This window comes from Esox lucius, chromosome 14 (genome assembly GCF_011004845.1).
Source record: "Esox lucius isolate fEsoLuc1 chromosome 14, fEsoLuc1.pri, whole genome shotgun sequence".
In the NCBI taxonomy this organism is placed as follows: Eukaryota; Metazoa; Chordata; class Actinopteri; order Esociformes; family Esocidae; genus Esox; species Esox lucius.
Window position 1 is genome coordinate 22,275,488 of NC_047582.1, and position 21,681 is coordinate 22,297,168.

At 41.4% G+C, this 21,681-nt stretch overlaps 1 protein-coding gene across 4 annotated transcripts in view; it reads left to right on the plus strand.

The window, feature by feature from the left end:
- The window catches only part of erbin (erbb2 interacting protein), a 77,356-nt gene that overhangs the window by 4,202 nt on the left and 51,473 nt on the right, over positions 1-21,681 (plus strand). For all 4 annotated transcript variants that reach the window (XM_010878060.5, XM_010878062.5, XM_010878061.5 and 1 more), the window contains exon 2: positions 8,761-8,836. The gene's annotated coding sequence lies outside the window, so the exon portion shown is untranslated. The remainder of the gene's footprint in view (positions 1-8,760; positions 8,837-21,681) is intronic.

A 21,681-nucleotide genomic window follows, 5' to 3' on the forward strand; every position in this document is an offset into this window, starting at 1 on the left:
GAGAAGCCCCAAAATTAGCTACTTTGGAAGCATGTGTTTCAGATATTAGGAAGTGGATGACAGAACTTCTTGCTCTTAAACTCAAGAAAAACAGAAATGCTTGTTTTAGGACACAAGAAACAAAGAGCGTTGTTAGCCTGGTCTGGGGGCGTGAAGGTGACCAGAAGGCTTGATACTGTCCACCCTTGCTGTCTTGCCAGGTGGGCTCTCCTCACCAATGGGATGCCCTCCCTCCAATGCCTTTCCGGGGAAGAGTCACTGGCTTGTTGTTGTTTCTCTGTTGCACACTTGTGCAATTGGGCTGTACTCTGCTGGCAATACTTGGCCCTCATTCAGGGTGGTTGCGGTTGGTGGGTGTCCCTTTGGTTGATGCCTGGCAATGTGGGTGGATGGATTTCCTGCCTGTTGGGCCGGGGCCTCCCCCGGGTAGGGCCACAGTGTCGCCGGACCCCCCTGTCTCAGTTCCAAGGTTTACGCTGCTATACTATTGTGCTGGGGGATTGGGTCAGTTCTCCTTCTCCACTATAAATTGTTGTTGATATGAGGAATGTATTTTCTGAATTTTCCCAGTCTCCTCCCATTTTAAACTTTAGGAGGATATGAGGTCCTGGTCCACACCTGCGGAGTACCTGGTTTGGGGGTCGCGTTGCTGTCCCTGTCCTTGTCCATCTGGTCATACTTCTGACCTAGTCTAAATTTAAATAGACTTATTTATTATTCCAATTGGACTCTTAATATCTCACCCGGCACAGCCAGAAGAGGACTGGTCACCCCTCTGAGCCTGGGTCCTCTCTAGGTTTCTTCCTAAAATTCTGCCTTATGGAGTTTTTCCTAGCCACTGAAATTCAACACTACTGTTGTTTGCTTCTTGGGGTTTAAGGCCGGGTGTTTCTGTAAAAGCACTTTGTGACAACTGCTGTTGCAAAAAGGGCTTTATAAATAAATTTGATGAATTCGATCACCTTAACCCTCAGCTTCTTTAGCAAGGTAGTGGTCGTCTTGAAGGTGTGTTTGGGGTCATTACCATGTTGGAATACTGCCCTGCGGCCCAGTCTCCATAGGGAGGGGATCATGTTCTTCTTCAGTATGTAAATGTTGGCATTCATGTTTCCCTCAATGAACTGTAGCTACCCAGTACCGGCAGCACTCATGCAGCCACAGACCATGACACTCCCACCACCATCGCTTGACTGTAGGCAAGACACTTGTCTTTGTACTCACCTGGTTGCCGCCACACTCGCTTGACACCATCTGAACCAACTATGGTTCCAGTAATCCATGTCCTTAGTGTGCTTGTTTTTAGCAAACTGTTTGCAGGCTTTCGTGTGCATCATCTTTAGAAGAGGCTTCCTTCTGAGACGACAGCCATACAGACCAATTTGATGCAGTGTATGGTCTGAGCACTGACAGGCTGACCTCCCCACCCCTTCAACCTCTGCAGCAATGCTGGCAGCACTCGTATGTCTATTTCCCGAAGACAACCTCTGGATATGACGCTGAGCATGTGCACTCAACTTCTTTGGTCGACCATGGGAGAGGCCTGTTCTGAGTGGAACCTGTCCTGTTAAACCGCTGTATGGTCTTGGCCACTGTGCTGCAGCTCAGTTTCAGGGTCTTGGCATTCTTCTTATAGCTTAGGCCATCTTTATGTAGAGCAACAATTTTTCTTTTCAGATCCTCTGAGAGTTCTTTGCCATGAGGTGCCATGTTGAACCAGTGACCGGTATGAGGGAGTGTGAGACCAATAACATCAAATTTAACACACCTGCTCCCCATTCACACCTGAGACCTTGTAACACTAAAAGAATCACATGACACCGGGGAGGGAAAATGGCTAATTGTGCCCAATTTGGACATTTTCACTTAAGGGTGTACTCACTTTTGTTGCCAGTTGTTTAGACAATAATGGCGGTGTGTTGAGTTATTTTGAGGGGACAGCACATTTTCACTGTTATACAAGCTGTACACTCACTACTTTACATTGTAGCAAAGTGTCATTTCTTCAGTGATGTCACATGAAAAGATATAAAGGGAAAAACCTGAATGGAGTGGAGGAATATAAAAAAATGCTGTTGTTTCCATACAAGTGTACTGCGTGATACAATTTAACCATTAACATGCTCTGGCATGTGTAAAAAATGCTGATCTTACCCAGTCAACCTCAATTTTGGATCAAGGTGGCACGAGGAAAGGATCTAAGTGATTTTGTAAAAGGGTTCATTATTTGGGCATGGTGGCACTGTAGGGTCTGATGATCATGAAACATTTCTGAATATATGCAGAACATATGCCTTCACAGTCACCAGATCTCAGCCCAGTTGAACACCTACTGGAGAATTTGGACCAATGTGTGAGAGCTCTCTCCACCACCATCATCAAAACACCAAATTATGGAATATTTTTTTGAAAGAATGGTGCTCTGTCCTTTGAGTGGATTTCCAGGGACTCATAGAATCTATGCCTAGGTGCATTGAAGCTGTTTTGGCAGCTCAGGGTGGACCAAAACCTTGTTGAGACACTTAATGTTGGTTTCTCCTTTAATTTGTCGCCCTTTTGTACTTCTATGCAATCTGTAGAAGCTCATAATGCCATTGTCAGCTTGGACCAACGCCTGTGGAACATTTCCAACACCTTGTACAATCCACGTCCAAAATCATTAGGTTTTGACTGGCTACTAGATTGGTGTACCTACCTAATAAACGGGTAACTTACTGCTTTGTGTTACTACAGTGCCTGGATGAAACACACAAAACCCATTGTAATTGAGCGAGGTGTCAAAGCAGACAGCCTGCTCATCCAGCCTAAGTTATATTATTTTCATTTAAACTGACATGTCTTTCTGTAATAAGACACGTCCAAGTCTTATAGAGGAATAATTTTAAAGTGCAAGGAAATAATATTAAATATGTAACCCAGAAATCATAAGTTCTTTATTATGATAACTCTGAAGGTGGGTGGGCTGACTTGGCTACGGTTGTGAAGAGCCACTGTGTATTGGGGAGAGACTCCAATGTGTCCTTACATTGACCTTTGTTCATTTCTGTTATCTTGGTCCAATATTTGTGTGAAAATGTGTTATGAATTTAAAATCTCTTTTTGTATGCTTTATTATATGAACCATTTCACAGCCACCAGAAAAGGCGGCTTTGGAACATGATATATTTTCATCTGCGTATTTGAATATGAGCAAAAGCATTCTAACTATCTCAAGTAATTTTTTTATCTGAATAACATTACAGATAACAAAAACACCATCTGTCATCTACTGGGATTGGTTACTGCCCTTATGGACTGGATATATCCGTGCCCTCCCTGGTGGAGCATAGCAAAGGGATGCTCCTCACTAGAACAGTGGTTATCCAATTATGGGTCTTGCATGGGGCCACACATTATTTAGCAATTTTAAATGAGGGGTTTTAAGTATGCCATCATTCGTTTGGGTATATGTGAGCAATGACCTGGTCTATACTGAAATCATTCTTTAGTTAGAATGTGCAAAAAGGTTAATTAAATATATATATATATATATATATATAAAAACATTATTCCAAAGTTAACACAATTTACAGTCAGACTGGACAAGCCATTTATGATCAATACAAACCAGGGCTGCAATAAACGTTCCTTATATAAGGATTTCAATAGACGTATAAACGTTCCATATTAAAACACTACTCTTCAGTGTATCTTGCATCTTCTTTTGTCCTAACATACAGTGGATATAACAAGTCTACACACCCCTGTTAAAATGACAGGTTTTTGTGAGACAAAGATAAATCCTATCAGAGGGGGAAAAATAAAATCCTTATAATATAATAGGACCCCCCCCCCCCCCCCCCTCCTAGGGAGTTCAAGTCCCCTCACCATAGCTTCTCAAAGTCCAGTGGTAAACCGTGGGATCGATTTATTAAATGTGAGCATCAATGTGGTCGAGAGAAACCATTATAGATTTGAAACTATTATATGATTAACTATTATATGCATCAATGTGGTGTACTTTGTTGGGAAAACATGCTAGATCTTAGAAAATGTTTGTGCTTCTTTAGACCTTATATTTATAAAGCCATGAAGTTGTATCAGCTTGCAGAATGCTAGAATTAAAGGGATAATTCCTCTTACCATGAGTTGTTCTTGAACGCCCATGAAGACATTATTCAACTGTCTTGAGTCACCAAAAGCTGCATTGCAGACAGAAAGCTATCCAGAAACACTTCAGTTTTAGTAAGGAGTATTGCACTTGGAACGGTTTTGTGGAATAATATTAGCTTTTCAAATATTTATTTGAAACATCCTTTTTTATGACATTTCTTGGAGTGGTACTGAGACCACAGTTAGGTACTGTATATGTGTGGACAGTTGAGCCAGGGCTGTTGAAAGTGTCTGTTTGCGTTTGTGTGACACGCTGTGCACAAAAGTGGTTGGTTAAAGAGACAAAATACTCCCTCACAATATAACACACTGTCAGATCAGTAAATGGATTGGCTGATACATCTCTGGTCCCATTCCATCCCAGTCATGTCTCACCTGTCTGAATCCTGTCTACACCAGGATTACGTGTGTGCAATCTGGCAAAAGTGTGTCCGTGCCGCCATGTTAGCTGCTATACAAGAGAGGCAAAAAGATGTGCATGGGGGAGTAAAATGTTTACTGTATTATGCCTATGACAGCCATTTTTCTGCAACATCACTTAAAACATTTAATCTGAAACTGGCCAATAGTTGGGTAAAAAACATATTTCTGTCTACAGTATTTATGGATCAGGAATTTTGCTGGCTAGCTATATCTACTTTGCAGGCCACAACAAATTTGGTATGCAATTTAATTAGGTATTTCACAGATTATGTTGGCAAAACATGTTTTTCCACAGATGCTGCTGCATTCTGTGCTTTCTTCGGTTCTTGTATTTGGGGTTCCTGGTGTCATATAGCAAAGTGTTTGTTTACATTAAGATGAGCTAAAGATAAAGAAGATGAGACTCTAGATTTAGTTGTGTAAACTTGCATATATTGATTTCCCCACAATCCTGTGTAGGACGACTCGAACATGTCCTTGTAAATTCAAACACTACAGAAATGATTATGCAAAAGTTACACAAAGTGTCTAGCATTTAATTCTCTCTCACGTTATGTAATTAAGCCCAAAGTCTGCTTCTTGACTTCAAGAATCAAATAGGCTGTGTCACTCATCTTCCCATATTGTTGTCCTGTCAAATTGGAATAACGTCCGAGGGGGGATTGGAATGAGCCTATTTGTGTTTTCTACCTCAACAGATAATACAGTGTAGACCTGCTCTGCAGAGGCCTTTCTGTTCACCAGCTGGTGTAAATGTATAGATGTTTCAGAAATCTTTGATACCACAACATCCTGTCTCTAAATATAAACCGGGTAAGCTTTCCGTTAATCCACTTGTTATTCACAGCATAGGTAATATTATATGTATGACTGTTTATATTACATCACATACTATGAAGTGTCTGAAAAACATTACATAACGTTATTTCAGGTACTTTGTATGGCCTTTATTCACGAGGATCTGAGAAATGGACTGTCTCTGTATAACATAACTCTCACATATGTGGATGTCAGAAACATTAGCCTGTGTTGAATTCAGCTTCATATTTTCAATAGTCTTTTTGAAATGCTGATAGATTTTTGTGTTACTCTGCTTGCTTCCTTTCCACACAATTCGGTTTGTTTCTGATGTTTGTATCGATAAGCAATTTGCAGTATTTTCTTGCTGTTATAATACAGCCATAATGTTTGTCTGGAGATATCAGTATAGGTAACGTGAATTGCTATTATGACAAGTGTAACTCACATCTGTGCGCTCAGCCTCTCCTCCCTACTGATTTGCCTGCCTCAGTGACCCACTTTTGAGCACATCTGTCTTTCGCGCTCTTTCCCTCCCTCTACTACTGCATGTCCTTTACACATTCGCAAAGCCAAACCCTTGTTTCAGGTGAGTCCCTAAAAACACAGTCACAGACAGACTTTCTGGGAGCATATTTATTTCCATGCACTCTTCATTATGATGTGTAATCTAAACATGTTTAGTGGTTTGTCACAAAAAGGCCTGTGTACTATAGTGGTCATAATCTTCCGTTTATTGTTGGGGCCTTTATGAGTGCCAGGCGATAAATCAAGTTCCTCCCAAGGCAACAGCTGCCTGTGCTTTATTGAGGGTAGATTGATGTAGGTACAGTAATGATGAAGCTTGATATGCCAAAACCTGCCTGTCACCTAGTATTTTCAGCAGTGCTTTTATGTAGCAAATTAATATAAGGAAGATTAGTTGCCTTTGCTTTAGCCAATAAGCTTGATCTTGCAAGATTGCTACCTGTAGCTTCCTAGTCAGCAAACAAAATGCATAGTAGGAGCCTGGAGCTAACCCTTCAAGATATGTACCTGGCAAACATTAGTATGGCAAACACTCTGTTCCATTGCATGCCGGGTGAATATTAGGGATGGTTGATGGAATGACATAAGTCTATTGATGTTAGACATAACATAGTGTTTTATTCTATTTCAACCTGACACGCAAGGCCCCGGTCAGCCAGCACACAAGTGTGAGGCAACATTCCAAGTGGTCTTTTACCTTATTTCTTTGTTTGCCATAGGCCATGTACTTCCTGTACTGTATGTGGTATTAACATAATGCGAGAGAATAATAAAGAATGTAGAAAGAAAATAGAGCCAAGCAGCATGAAGGGTCTAGTTGGGTATAATTTTTTTTTTCACTTTTGCCTCCACTCAACCATTTGACTAATCCATCAAATCCATGAAACTATAGGTTTAATGGAATTCCATTTTTAACTCTTATAAAAAAAATGTGTCCAAGTATAATATTGTCAAACAACTGCTATTGATGGTGACAGTTTCTACCTGCCAGTCCCAATGTTTTTAGTTGCTTGTTGCGGATTCTGTTTACACACAGAGCACGAAGGACTTCACCACCGGCCTTCCTATGTTAGCAGTCATTACACATTTAGCAAGACATTGTCTTTAGACCTCTGGAACCACTGTCGGAAAAGTGTCTCATGTTAAATTGGAAGTTGACACGTGACAGCTGATATTTTCCTTTATAAGGCTACTTATAAAAAGATGCTTTTCAAAAGATGAACTTACTGTATATCATTTATTATTATGTAAAGGCTATCAGAGAATACAATGCCCTGCTGTGCTATCAAAATAATTTCATAGTGCAAGACTAGACAAATAAATCCTACTCCTGTTTAATTATTGTTTTCCATGAGTTAAAAAAAACAATCACAGGATTGGTGTTTGAATTGTGGTTAGGGTTAGGCATTACAGTTAGGGAAGTGTATGGATAATGGTTAGGATAAGGATTGGGTTAGTTTTGATTAGGGTCAGGGAATAGGGGCAGTACTTCTTCTGGTCCCCACAAGCATAGAAAAACATTTGTGTGTGTGTGTGTGTGTGTGTGTGTGTTTGTGTTCAGCCAGGCTTAGTTCTTGATACATGAGAGAGAACTAAAAGCACTCAGAAGGAATTGGAGCAGAAAGTAACAAGTGGCGATGATGCAAGGCCATTCGTGTGCTCAGCTGACCGAGAGTCAGCAGGGCCTGTGTGATAGTAATACCTCACCCAACCCACACACAGACAGGCACATAAGGCTTGTCTGCACTGTAGTTCCATTGTATTGTATGGGTGCAGGGACAGTCGGGCCAGGAGGGAGGTGAGCAAAGCGCTGATTGGGTTTGGCCCGTATCAGCTAGCATGGCCACAAGCTACAATAGCGTTCTCATGCAACTAAGTACACAGTTCATTAAGCCCAGTTTGGCAGTTAATACTTGACTCGTTTCAAAAAATTATTGCTGTTTGATTGTGGTTTTCTGTTTTAATAATATTTCATGATATTATAGTGATGGTACTTGATCGACAATGTTGATGAAATATGAATGCTTAGTAGCATGTGAAATTGCAGGGTGTGGACATGCATCGATCGTACTTAATTGAATGCTTTATTTTTGTATGTATTTTTTATTTGCTGTCCGTGTAACACAAACTTTGCATTTGATTATTTATTTGATTTAAATCATTGTCACAAGTTTGAATTATATGGTTATTTAAACACTTTCGTAATGAGGACTAACCCTTCGTATGAAAAGCAGTCAAGTCAGACCATGTAAGCCTAGGAGAAGTTGCAGGAGAGATGAGTGGGAATAGAGTAACAAAATGTAAAAGATTGGCATGGACACAACCTAGCCACGAAAATGTAACTCACAGCTTCTCCCGCCACACGCGTTTCACTATTCAGCAGTAAATGCTTGGAACTTGAGTTTTGAAATTAAATCTTATGATCAGTACACTTAACAAATTTTTTTTTTTGCGTTTTCATTTTTTTGCTTCTTTTGGCAATTATTTTGGCAAACCCCCCCCCCCATTTCACCATTATCATCCTGCTGTCAATCGATGTCAGCCTCAAACATTGTGCATCTCTATTTACTTAACATAAAAACTATGCCTATGAACTGCCCCAGGAGATGTTTTGAATCATTCAGCCCTGGACTATCACTTCAATATATTAGTGCAAACAGTGTTATCCTGAGCTCTTTAAAAAAACATCCCCCTATCTTTTTTCATTGGTTTAGGTAGATTAAAACAACTTAGCAAAGATTATCCTGCCTAATAAGATAAGGGTCATAGGTCATTAACAGGTCAATTAGGCTTAACACTAAGATTGAGAAGATTTACCATTTATCGGTTCTTAACACTGTCTCTGCCGTTCTTTTTCTCTAGATAAGCACCCGCGCTGCTGTTGGGTCACTCACCTGCCACCAGCTGGGATCCAGGGGCACAGATCATAAATGACAAGGTGAGGTTAGAGCCTGCTGTGCTGGACTGAGCCTAGTTCTTTATGGTTAGGCTCAGGCAAATGGTGCCGTTTTAATCATTAAGAATATGCGTTGGACAATGTACATCTGTTCTTTAATACTGCCTACCTCTCCCACATCCTTTCTTTAACAATGCAATCCAGGGATTCTTGTCAGCTCTGTCTAGATATTCTTGCTTGTATGCAATAAGGCATGGATATTGTGATAACATGCTGGTCTCTATTAACTCAACCACGTAATCAAGATGTCTTCCATTTTTGTGACTGCTTATGAATACATGCTGCCATTTGAAAAGTGGATCAAAGCGATCAGATTACGTGACCCCAGACTGCCTCAGAGGATATGATGCAGATGTGAGTGACAGGAAATACTGCTATGGTTGCTTCCTACCTTACGTATGGTCAAATCAACATGTTTGACATGTGGTATCTTTTGCCCTTTGAGAAGAAATGAAGTGAGGTGCTGCTCCTCTTGAGGCTTGTCAGCTCGTGTATGTTTCATAAGCGTAATGGCAGCAGCTATCCTCAGAGAGTATTACTTAATCTTTTGGTTCATTGTTGGTGAGAAGAGATCATCAGGTACCTGGAAGATCACGTAGTTCAACCTATACTTCAAAATCAATACAAATGTGTGTTGTGCATCCCAAGAGGTTTCTGCACACCATTGTTGCACTTTACCTTTATTTTCGTATTTTAGCTTGCTCACTACTACGACTACGACAACAACTTCCTTAAAACACAAACGCAGAATGAATGGTAACAAGATTTGGTTAATGTTCTGTTTCTCTTCCACCATGTTACAATGCTACATTTTATACTCAGTCATACCCTATTTATCAACAAATGCCTGTGTTACAGTGTTGGGTTCTGGTGTATTGCAGAACATCAAATGCAGCCGATGAATGAGTCCTGTTGAGTGTCTGCTTAATTCCAAAAAGGGAAGTGTAGCCTAGTGGTTGGCTTGGAGGTGACTACAGAAGTGCAACTGTAGCAAATTATTTAAAATGAGCATTAAATGTGCATTCACAACACTCTGCAAGATATTGTGGGTTAACACGACTGCTAAGAGAGATATTAGTAGTAATCATCCTACAGTCATTCACTGTTTTAATGAATTGGCAATACACATTTGAAACAATAACAAGGTCTTCACCTCACGTCTCCTTTAATTGAAATGGGCTGGGGAAATGTAGCCACTAACTAGGAAAATGGTAATATTCTGTCCCTATGAAGGAGCTGGGCTGAAACTGAAGAGGAAAGGAAGGCTTTTTGGTTGAGATCCAGGTTGAATGCTGGGGGTGGCTGATCATGAATGCTTGTGCAGTACAAGCTACAGTATGTCTAAAGGGCCCATTTAGAACTGCAGTGGGTTCATGGCAGCTCCTTCGTGATGACAACAGATCCTTGATGGTGCTTTGACCACTGTTCCTACGAACCTAGTGTATATTCCACTGTAGGAGGTCATCTGGCCCATCCTCAACAGCTGAATGTTAACCAGATGTGAGATTTTGGCTGATTTACAGCCATGTTATTGAGGTCTTACACTACCACTGGATCAACGATAGCTCCTGTCCTATAAAGGGATTGGTTTCCCTGAAGCATCCAACATCTGGGAAAAAAACAGTTGACACCAACAATGAATAGAAGAAATGTACCAAGATAAACATGAGCGTGTGTACTTGATGGCTTTTTGTATTGCCAATAATCAAATAACACAGGAGGTGTATAGTTAACATGCGTGTGTCTTATCCTTATAAGCAGCTAAGTTGCAGTCTTTGATCTGTCAGCCTAGTTCTGTTGATACATGCACATTGTTGTCCAAAGTGTGTAGCTGTGTGTCTGTGAGATCAAGAAAAATCATAAAAGATAATCTCCTATCATGCACATAATAAATGGCATTTGCCATTTCCTGAGTTCCTGGGAGCAGTACAGGAGAAGCATATCTTCTAGGCTTATCAGACACACACTGCAATGATACCATCCCAATCAAAAAAGGAAATCCTATTGAAATAAAGCATTCAATGATTAATGTCCTGAGCTTGTCATTTTATCAAACACTCACTATTACAGCGTTCATATTTCATCATCACTGTCAGTCGTTCAGATTTTATAACTGAAACCTGTCAACAACAGTTCAATGTTTGTGTATTTAACTTTTGTTAGTATGTATTTTTATTATTTTATTTTTTATGACTGAAAGGCCTAGGCTACAGGAAGTGTGGATGATCTTTGGACTCCTCATGTACAATGCTGTGTAAATAGTTTTTCAAAACAAAGAATTGCATTTGCAACAATATTATATTCTGCAACAATATTGCAATACTTATATAATTTAGCTCTAATCTTTCTTAGACCTTTATCACTCTTGTCCCTGTGCAGCAGACATTGTTATCAGTACATTTTTAATATATTGTCACAGTAACATAACATTAAAAACATTAGACAAAGTGCATGTAGCTGTTATGATTAAAAATGCGTGTTTAAAAGGGCAGGCCACCTAAAACTATATGCGGTACAAATCTCTAACCTCATGGGTGGAACGTCCAGAACCAAATTCTAAACCAGCCAATTGGCCACTTTAACTATCTATCAAGAAATGGGAAAGTTGTAACCTTATCCAAAAGCTACAATTGGATATTAAGGTTGTGACTAGCCTGTTTGTTTCACTCATTTTCGGTTGCCTGCTGTTGTCTCCATCCAGTAAAAAAAGTTGTACAATCTTTGACCTCTGAACTAGCATCTCAGTGGTGATGAGATTTTCTTGCAGGTTATGTACATGCATGAAATATACCTATGCTTAAGGATTAGAAAAACAACAAAGATGAAAGGATAAACTTTCTGTCCAGCTGACTTAACACGCACTTTCCTTTTGAGGCGTTTTACGACAATTCCAAGTTCAGGGCTCAATGTAATCATTTTTGGCCAGTGGGTTAGAAACGTACTGGCCTCAAAATTTGTTTTGCTGTCCCTCCTTCCAAACGTGGCAATGTATCAGCTTTACAACATATAACCAAATACTTCTGTTACTTAATGTTTATGAAATGCATTGTAGATTTATTAAAGTGTTTTTATTTCCTATTTCTGTTCATAAAAATGTATAAAATAAGTCAACAAAACATTGCACTTTTAAACAAAAACACGAACTCATTCATTCCCGGGGAACAAGGCGAACGGCTGGTCTGTCGTAGTTACTAGGTATGCGATTATTTGTGCAAATATCTGCATTTAAATTCCTGACCAGTACAGTCAAGGGACTGTTTGCGAAAATTGTCGGTGCCTTTGTAAAAAGACAGACATTTGTCCGCTCTAGCCGGTAACTTACGACAGATGACTCGGTGCATCTGATTTCCATTGAAGTCGAAACGGGTACATTTATTTTTTGCACTGTGACAAAAAAAAATGCTTTCGTTTTAACTCGTTGTTGTCCTTCCCTGCCTTTACTCTAATGACTCACGTGAGTTTTTAAATGTTTTGTTGAAAAACAATACCAGGCTGCCAGGCGTCACATCACTGCTCAACTCTTGACTGGTCAACGGCGTGCACAAAGAACTGTGAGGTTGTTATTTGTGCGTGTGCCAGATTAAGAAACAATTGGAGGATGTTGAGTTTATAATGCAAGTATTTTTTTCTTTCTCCAATAATTTTTTGCATTGGCCCGATCGGGACCGCGACTTTATAGTTTCATTAGTCCCGACATGGCTTTTTACTGTATTTTAACGGGCCATCGTTATTGTCGAGCCCTGCATGTTACAACAACCGTTTTATCTATCTACAGTAAATGTATGTATACAATTGCACCGGGTCAGATGAGCTGATGCTAGTAGCTATGCCGAAAATCAAATGACTTGGTGTCAAAATTGTCAGTCTTTAGAATGGTGGCCAGCAAAAACCAATGGGGGGATAAATCAATACACTGCAGTACCAGCACTTTTCCCCAGCATGGTATTGATACACTGGCACCCCTAAAAAAACTAAATAAAAATACAAGACTCCATAGCCTAAATGTACATTTTATTTCCTCTGTGTCACACTGGTGAGTCCATTGATACAGGTGCAATTCAGACGGGTATTTCAGAAGAAAATATTTGGGCTGCTCGACTGTTAAAAATAAAGGTTCACCAGTAGTTGTCACTACCAAGTAGTAGACCAGTCTTTTAAATGGGGTCAGCCCTACATTAAATATTCTCTGTGTTGGTCTGACAGGTTCAAGGCTATTTATGGAGGCTAGCATTTTATGTTGCCTATGATCAGGAAAAAAAAAAGTCTGCACTGTTTATAGCTTGTGTACATTTGAACTAGGTACTGGGGGAAATGTAAGCCTTTTTCTGGCCTCCTACTTGGCAGGATTGCGAGGAGTGCCTGACCTGAATGTGTCTGACCTGGTTACTGAGACTGGGGGGAACTGCTTATCTCACTCTTTCCCTTTCTCACTCTTGCACCCACGGGCACATCTTCTTCTTAGTCACTTCTGAGGAAACATCACAGGGGAAGCATTGCGGGGAGATTCTTCTTTTTTCCTTTTTTATGTTTGTGCTGTATTCCCATTTGGATCCATCCCGGGGTAGTCAAATCGTGATTCTGCTCTGACAAAGTGGAGCCACACTACTGGGTTCTGGGATGTTTTGATTGTCTGGTTTACAGATTTTCCACATTCTCCCCAGCCTGCTTGTTCAGGCACTTAAATGCCACACACGCAAACGTGCACAGGACCACATAGACAGACGCACACAGGAATAGATCATCAGATAAGGGCCACTGAGAGACCTCTCTCCCACGCTGCTGGTCACTCTTGCACATCATAATGCTCCCCAGATTGTTAGGTTGTCACTGCTTGCCTGTATTCCACACTGAGCTCTTCAACGCTCACTCTGATATCCCTGTGGCTGTGCACTCATACTCTGGCTACTTGCCAACCAGGCAACGTTTTGGGAAGATCAGGCCTGTTGAAACATCTAATATGGATGGAGTTTAAGCAGTTAGGTCCCAGGCAGTACACCGTGACCTCAGGCAAGGTCCAGCTCTCTGCTTGAAATTACACACTCTCTCTTGACCTTCGCTTGTTCGGACATCTCAGGGTCATTGCGTGCTTGCTGCGTGACTACCTGCATTTATCCGTGGGTATATTTTTGAATGTTTCGAATCTCCTCTGACAGTGGGCTCCAGTACTAGTCGTCCGCTAAGCCCCATTGTTGTGAGAACCTTGCTGTTGAAAGCAGCTGACCTCATACTTCAGGTTTTTCTGTGCAGCAAGTGTGAGTTGAGCCATTGGGTGTATGTTTTTGAGCTTGCTCTCCGGTTGGCATTTTAACGCAATCTCATATTCAGTTAAGGACTTCCCGGCAGAAAGATATTTTAAACAGGCTGCTATTAATGGCTAGAATAGCACCATAGTGATCTGCTTTCTCTGCTCATGCTTGGGTCAGTGACTGAGGGAAGGAGGTGCAAGAGAAGATTGTGACGATTGAAGTGTGAGTGAGTGAAAGAGAACGAAGAAGTGTGTGTTTGTGTGTACTAGGGGTGGGGAAAGAAATCAATACACGTACGAATCATGATTCCATTTGTCACGATTCTGAATACATTTTCAGATTAAGAAATCTATTTTAATATTTTCCTGTCAACTTGTAAATAAAATCGCTTCTGAATGCTCAGTGACGCAATGCAAGCATGGTGGAGGCTGCTAAAGTACAAATTAGACCAGCCCACTCCTTCACTAAAAACAAGCTTTTGGACACAATTTGCACGCTATCACCCAGAGTTGAAGTGAAAACAACAGAATTTTATCGAGAACTGTCAGTGAACTCTGCGCCACATTTTTAAACTTCCCCACAAGAAAATAGCCAAGTCGATAGACTTCATGTCATCTCAAAAGTTCTGTGCCCTTACGGTCTTGTCAAATGACTGCTTTCACTACATAGTGCAAACAGTGGAATCAAGGGTTCGCCCAAGGGGGTGAAAATATATGTAATTCTTAGCGATACTGACCGGTGGGTGCATGTGCTTATCACACTTATTATTAGTCTGATGTGTGCCTCTTCACAGTAACTTTCAAACTCATTGTAAGAGCTCTTTCTGGCATGTTGTGTGCGTCACGTATTGTGTAGATCACATTGATGTCTTGCACAAATTATATTTTTTGTCTTCTCACTAAGTATTTGATACATCAGAAAAGCAGAACTAAATATTTGGTACAGAAACCTTTGTTTGCTATTACAGAGATCATACGTTTCCTGTAGTTCTTGACCAGGTTTGCACACACTGCAGCAGGGATTTTGGCCCACTCCTCCATACAGACCTTCTCCAGATCCTTCAGGTTTCGGGGCTGTTGCTGGGCAATATGGACTTTCAGCTCCCTCCAAAGATTTTCTATTGGGTTTAAGTCTGGAGACTGGCTAGGCCACTCCAGGACCTTGAGATGCTTCTTATGGAACCACTCCTTGGTTGCCCTGGCTGTGTGTTTCGGGTCGTTGTCATGCTGGAAGACCCAGCCACGACCCATCTTCAATGCTCTTACTGAGGGAAGGAGGTTGTTGGCCAAGATCTTGCGATACATGGCCCCATCCATCCACCCCTCAATACGGTGCAGTGGTCCTGTCCCCTTTGCAGAAAAGCATCCTCAAAGAATGATGTTTCCACCTCCATGCTTCACGGTTGGGATGGTGTTGTACTCATCCTTCTTCTTCCTCCAAACACGGCGAGTGGAGTTTAGACCAAAAAGCTCTATTTCTGTCTCATCAGACCACATGACCTTCTCCCATTCCTCCTCTGGATCATCCAGAAGGTCATTGGCAAACCTCAGACTGGCCTGGACATGCGCTGGCTTGAGCAGGGGGACCTTGCGTGTGCTGCAGGATTTTAATCCATGACGGCGTAGTGTGTTACTAATGGTTTTCTTTGAGACTGTGGTCCCAGCTCTCTTCAGGTCATTGACCAGGTCCTGCCGTGTAGTTCTGGGCTGATCCCTCACCTTCCTCATGATCGTTGATGCCCCACGAGGTGAGATCTTGCATGGAGCCCCAGGCCTAGGGAGATTGACCGTCACCTTGAACTTCTTCCATTTTCTAATAATTGCGCCAACAGTTGTTGCCTTCTCATCAAGCTGCTTGCCTATTATCCTGTAGCCTTGTGCAGGTCTACAATTTTATCCCTGATGTCCTCATACAGCTCTCTGGTCTTGGCCATTGTGGAGGGTTGGAGTCTGTTTGAGTGTGTGGACAGGTGTCTTTTATACAGGTAACGAGTTCAAACAGGTGCAGTTAATACAGGAAATTAGTGGAGAACAGGAGGGCTTCCTATAGAAAAACTAACAGGTCCGTGAGAGCCGGAATTCTTACTGGTTGGTAGGTGATCAAATACTTATGTCATGCAATAAAATGCTAATTAATTATAAAAAAATCATACTATGTGATTTTCTGGATTTCTTTTCTCGATTCCGTCTCTCACAGTTGAAGTGTACCTATGAATCAAATACTTGTTCTCCCCACTGTAACAATTTTTGGCAGTATTCAAGCAAGGTTTTTATTACAGAACAAAGAATCGCTTGTCATCAAATAGCATTTCTGAAAATATTAGAGGAAATATTGTTACTTCCAGCTGGTTAGTTGTTAATTCGACCCCTAATGTCGGCCTCCGACCCCATTTATTGGATCCTTTTTTGCTATTTGGTTCAAGTACATAAAATGTTGTTGACATTACTGTCTTCTCAATAGTGTTGACTAGAAAATTGTAGTTACCTTGCCTACCTTCAAGTAAAGAAGAAAAAAAATTGAAATTTGATATTACATGATGCCTGGTCTGTCAAAGTAGAATTTAACAATTTTGAACTTGCTTCCATAAATAACAACTTAAAATCTCCCTGAAAATTTTTTAAACTGCGTACATTTCTATTAAAATGGTGGGCTAGTTGATAGGGTATATTTACCAGTAAAACAATGTTGGTTTCCAGTGCATTTTAATGTTGAAGATTTAGTTCTAATGGGAGGACGTAGCTAGCCAGCTAGCATATTTCAATCAGAACTGGACAGTAATGGGAATCTAATTTAATCGAAAAACTATTTTTAATAGAATCAGAACTTCAAGAATCGGAATTGAATCGTGAGGTCCCTAACTATTCCCACCCCTGGTGTCTACTTATTTATTTGGCAGATCTGTCCTAATTTATAAGACAGTGCAGCGGTTTTGAAGTACATGGGTCAAATACCTACCGTGTCCTGAATTATGGTGTAGCCCTGCAAATGAGTATACAATTGCTCAAACTTATTCACCCCCTTGGAGTTCTGCAAAAAAAGAATCTTACAACAATACTTATGCAGTATATTCTTTTCTGTTTGTAGATTCTTTTTTTCACTTTGACATGAACTTTTTTGTTTTGATCAGTGGAAAAAAACTCAATATATTTAGGGTTTAAGTGCATTTTGATTTAATGTTGTTCTCTGCTCAGAGTATGTGGTTAGTTCAATTCAGAACATTAATGTGCTGACTTGACTGTACCCAATCACTAGGAATGGGGTGTGTATTAAGGAATAAAGCTAAACTTGTGTAACAGTTGGGTACCCTTACAACTTGTTATTGTTGCTCAGCATATCTATAACTCGTAACTCTCTTAGTCTCACATAGGAAGTGGTCACAGAGCCACATCTGCAATAACCTGTAGATGGAGGGGTTTGCTGTCTACGTGTTGTGTCCTTTGCATATTTGTCTGCAAACTTGGCCTTAACATGTTGCCCCTTTAGGAATGAAAATAGACTGGCTGGCTGTTAGAAGTTGTAGCCGTCCTGAAGATTCTGTTTCTCTTAAGTGAAGTGTGTTTTTAAGGCTCATTAAAACTGTAAAGTTCATTGTCAATAAGGAGTTAATGGCTACCTGGACCATCGGTGTTGTCCCCTTGTGGAACAAACGCCCACACAAGAAATGCGATGCTGCTACTGCTTCTTATCTATCCAGCTGCCCTGTCACCTTTCCCACACATCTACATAAACCTCAACTACCTCGTCCCCCTGTGTACATGGCCCAGCTATTCTCATTGTCTTGTACATATATTAACTGTATTTCTTTCTAGCTTTTTTCCCCCCTTCTGATCTCTCTCACCTTTTTAACTATGTATTGTTGGAATAGTAGGCAAACAAGCATTTCACAGTGGTTCTACATTTGTGGATTACGGAGCTTAATGTGACCAATAACGTTTTATTTCCTACTGCATCATTCTAAAAGATGAAGGACTGTGTGTGTTGCGCACAGCACGTAGGCCTTTCTGTTCAATTCTCTCCCTATGGAGATCCAGTGTTATTTTATGTGTCCATCACATCCTTGTCTGTGGATTTGGCCTTCGAACGTAGTGCTCTTGTGGTTATTTTACCATGAACAAACAAATGTACGTTACTGGAATGTATGTAGTAGTATCACAGAGAGACACGTTTTTCTACCCTGGTGAGGAACTGAAAAATAATCCTCTAATACTGAACCTAACTCTAACCTCAACCTAACCTATGTGCCCAAAGGTAACCCTAATGCCTAAACCTAACCCTTCACCCCAATTCTTACACTAACACAATTAAGGTATAATACAATCCAACTGTAGTCTCTGTTTACATGCTTTTTTGTGAGAGGGATTTCCAACAACATTGCCTGTGTTGTTAATAAAGGTAGGCTAGAACCTACCGTAGTGGTGTTGTATAGCACACAAAACTGTCGATAGTAGAACATAAGAGAGGGTGCAGTATGTAATTTTTTGTTAAAGGAATCCAGACTATCAGCGCAGACTGTAGTGCTAGTGCACCATGCATTGCTCTTACCTGCTCCTCTTACTGCTGATGAATCACCGCTGCACCGGGGTCTTTGCTACATCAGCATATTGACAGTTACTAATGGTAGAAAGTCGGGAACTGGAATGTCAACAAACGACAGACAATACAAGAGGGATTCAGCAGCTTCGCTGTTCCCTTAATTATTCATCTGCGTTATCATGATTGGCATTCCGAAGAGAATTAAAGTGAAGATGTACCCAGGTCAATTCGACACATTAGACCTCGTTGGAAATCTTATGAACAAAGCCTACATACAGTCTGGTTTGGCTGAATAGGATGGAAGGATGATCCAAGATGGCCCATATTGATGTATGCTAATGAACTAGCTACATGTTTGGTGAAAACTGAGTGTTCAAGTCCCCTATTGGAGGACGGACTGTTACCAGACCCTTGTCACTGAAATAGCAACAGTGTGAACAAGGGGGATGAGACTGAATGAGGAAGGGGATTGCATGAACGAAAGGGGAGCCAGAGAATGTTTGGATTTACATAACCAAGAAATGGTCTTAAGGAAAACCTTCCAATGAAAACCCCAGTATGAAATGGATCTTTACAGCATGTACATGCGTAGAAAAGACCTTCTAATCTCCTGGCCAACCTAGCGTGCGTGACTGCTTGTGTGTGTTCCTGAAAAAAAAACACACACAGTCTCTCACATTACACCCCTCACATTTTTGTAAATATTTGAGTATATATTTTTCTTTTAACACTGAAGAAATGACACTTAGCTACAATATAAAGTAGTGAGTGTACAGCTTGTATAACAGTGTACATTTGCTGTCCCCTCAAAATAACTCAACACACAGCCATTAATGTCTAAACCGCTGGCAACAAAAGTGAGTACGCTGGCAAACAAAGTGAGTACATCCCTAAGTGAAAATTTTCCCTCCCCGGTGTCATGTGACTCTGTTAGTGTTACAAGGTCTCAGGTGTGAATGGGGAGCAGGTGTGTTATATAACTGGGACCAAAATGTCCACAAATGTGCTGTATCAGATAAAGTAGACTAATGGGAACACTTTCTGTTAGGTTAGGTTGAGGTAAAAGTTTGGATTTTGTTAAGGGCAGTCAATTTAGGTGTCCTCATTTAATACATTTTCTGAGACACATCTAAGAAGACTTCAGACATTTTGATTATTTTGTGTAAACTTGCAGATATCGTTAGCTCATGAAGCCACCTTCCACGGTAGCGTGCGCCACATTTTCCATAGTCCCCCCCCAGTTTTGCAAGTGTGAAGGCAATTCTGTCAACTGTATCCAGTTTCTGTCCATAGCCTGCGCATATCACTCGCTTTTCATGCAATTCACGGCCACAATCCTGCGTGGTACATCTCAAACATACTGGTGTTAATTAAAACGGACATTATGTAAACCAAATCCCCTTTCACACAGAGCCTAAAATGCCACCAATTTGTCATTACCATGAATTATTTGGTGTCGTCTTTATATATGGAAGGCAAAGGCAAACCCCATCTACAAAGCTGATACATGTCTTTCCTGCAACGGAGCTACTCTATTTTACTGATGTCTTTCGGTCTCGGCTTTGTATAGTTGGGGCGGTGTAACGTTCGTGACTTTATTACGCACTATGCATTTACACACTGTGACTTTAGGTTCCTGGCATAGGACCCTTGCTTGGGTAAACTAATTACTTTTTTTGATTCTCGATCATAACTTTATTTTTCATGAGAGAAATATTTTTTCTATTGGCCAGAAATAACCAAAACAAAGGCACAATCTGACTAAATTAACAGAAAGCTTGGTCCTCGTCCTCCACCTCTGAAAAAACGGTGCGCAGGATGAAGTCCAGCTGGTGAAACCTTTCACATCATTCTGGACCCCCCCCCCCCCCCCCCCCATGACGCCAACAGTAATGTAAACATTTCTATGTACAAATGACATCAATATAAAACATTTCTTTCCTGAAACTATACCAAAGCAATCCTGCATTCATTTTGTGAAAGGAGTGCAAGATAAGTCTATCTAGCATTTTTGTCTCTCTTTCGTAATGTAAAAAAATACCCTTAGATAGCTAAGTAAAACTGTGTTAGAGAGAGTAGAAGCACACTGTGAAGGGGAAGACAGATTCTAGAAACCAAAAGCACCTTGTTTTTGTCACCCATATCAGATTGCCTGGCCTCATTTCCCCAGCAAATTCAAAGGGAAAACAATCATGGTATTGTTTTTCTCAGTTATGTAAGACCGCAGGGAATCCCTGACACCACTGAGAACCAAAACCTAAAGGGGCTAGAAACTGGTATAGCCAGTTCTGCTTATCCCCATGTCCCTGCCACAGAAACTTCCAACAGTTATCTTTCCTCCCATTCAATTTCACTTGATTTTTCTCCACTCTGGCCTTTTTGGTGGATTCCCACATCATTAACTGCTCTGGGTGTGTGTGTGTGTGTGTGTGTGTGTGTGTGTGTGTGTGTGTGTGTGTGTGTGTGTGTGTGTGTGTGTGTGTGTGTGTGTGTGTGTGTGTGTGTGTGTGTGTGTGTGTGTGTGTGTGTGTGTGTGTGTGTGTGTGTGTGTGTGTGTGTGTGTGTGTGTGTGTGTGTGTGTGTGTGTGTGTGTGTGTGTGTGTGTGTGTGCGTGCGTGCGTGCGTGCGTGCGTGCGTGCGTGCGTGCGTGCGTGCGTGCGTGCGTGCGTGCGTGCGTGCGTGCGTGCGTGCGTGCGTGCGTGCGTGCGTGCGTGCGTGCGTGCGTGCGTGCGTGCGTGCGTGCGTGCGTGCGTGCGTGCGTGCGTGCGTGCGTGCGTGCGTGCGTGCGTGCGTGCGTGCGTGCGTGCGTGCGTGCGTGCGTGCGTGCGTGCGTGCGTGCGTGCGTGCGTGCGTGCGTGCGTGCGTGCGTGCGTGCGTGCGTGCGTGCGTGCTATTTCTGTATCTGAGGGGGGTAGTTCTGTTGATAGTGTGGGTCTCCCTAACCTAATATCCTCCCCTGAATTATTGAGGGGCTATCTGAACCACTCCTGAGGTCAACTGGGCACTGTGGTAAAACATACCCCTTTCATGGGTGGCATAGAGGTAACA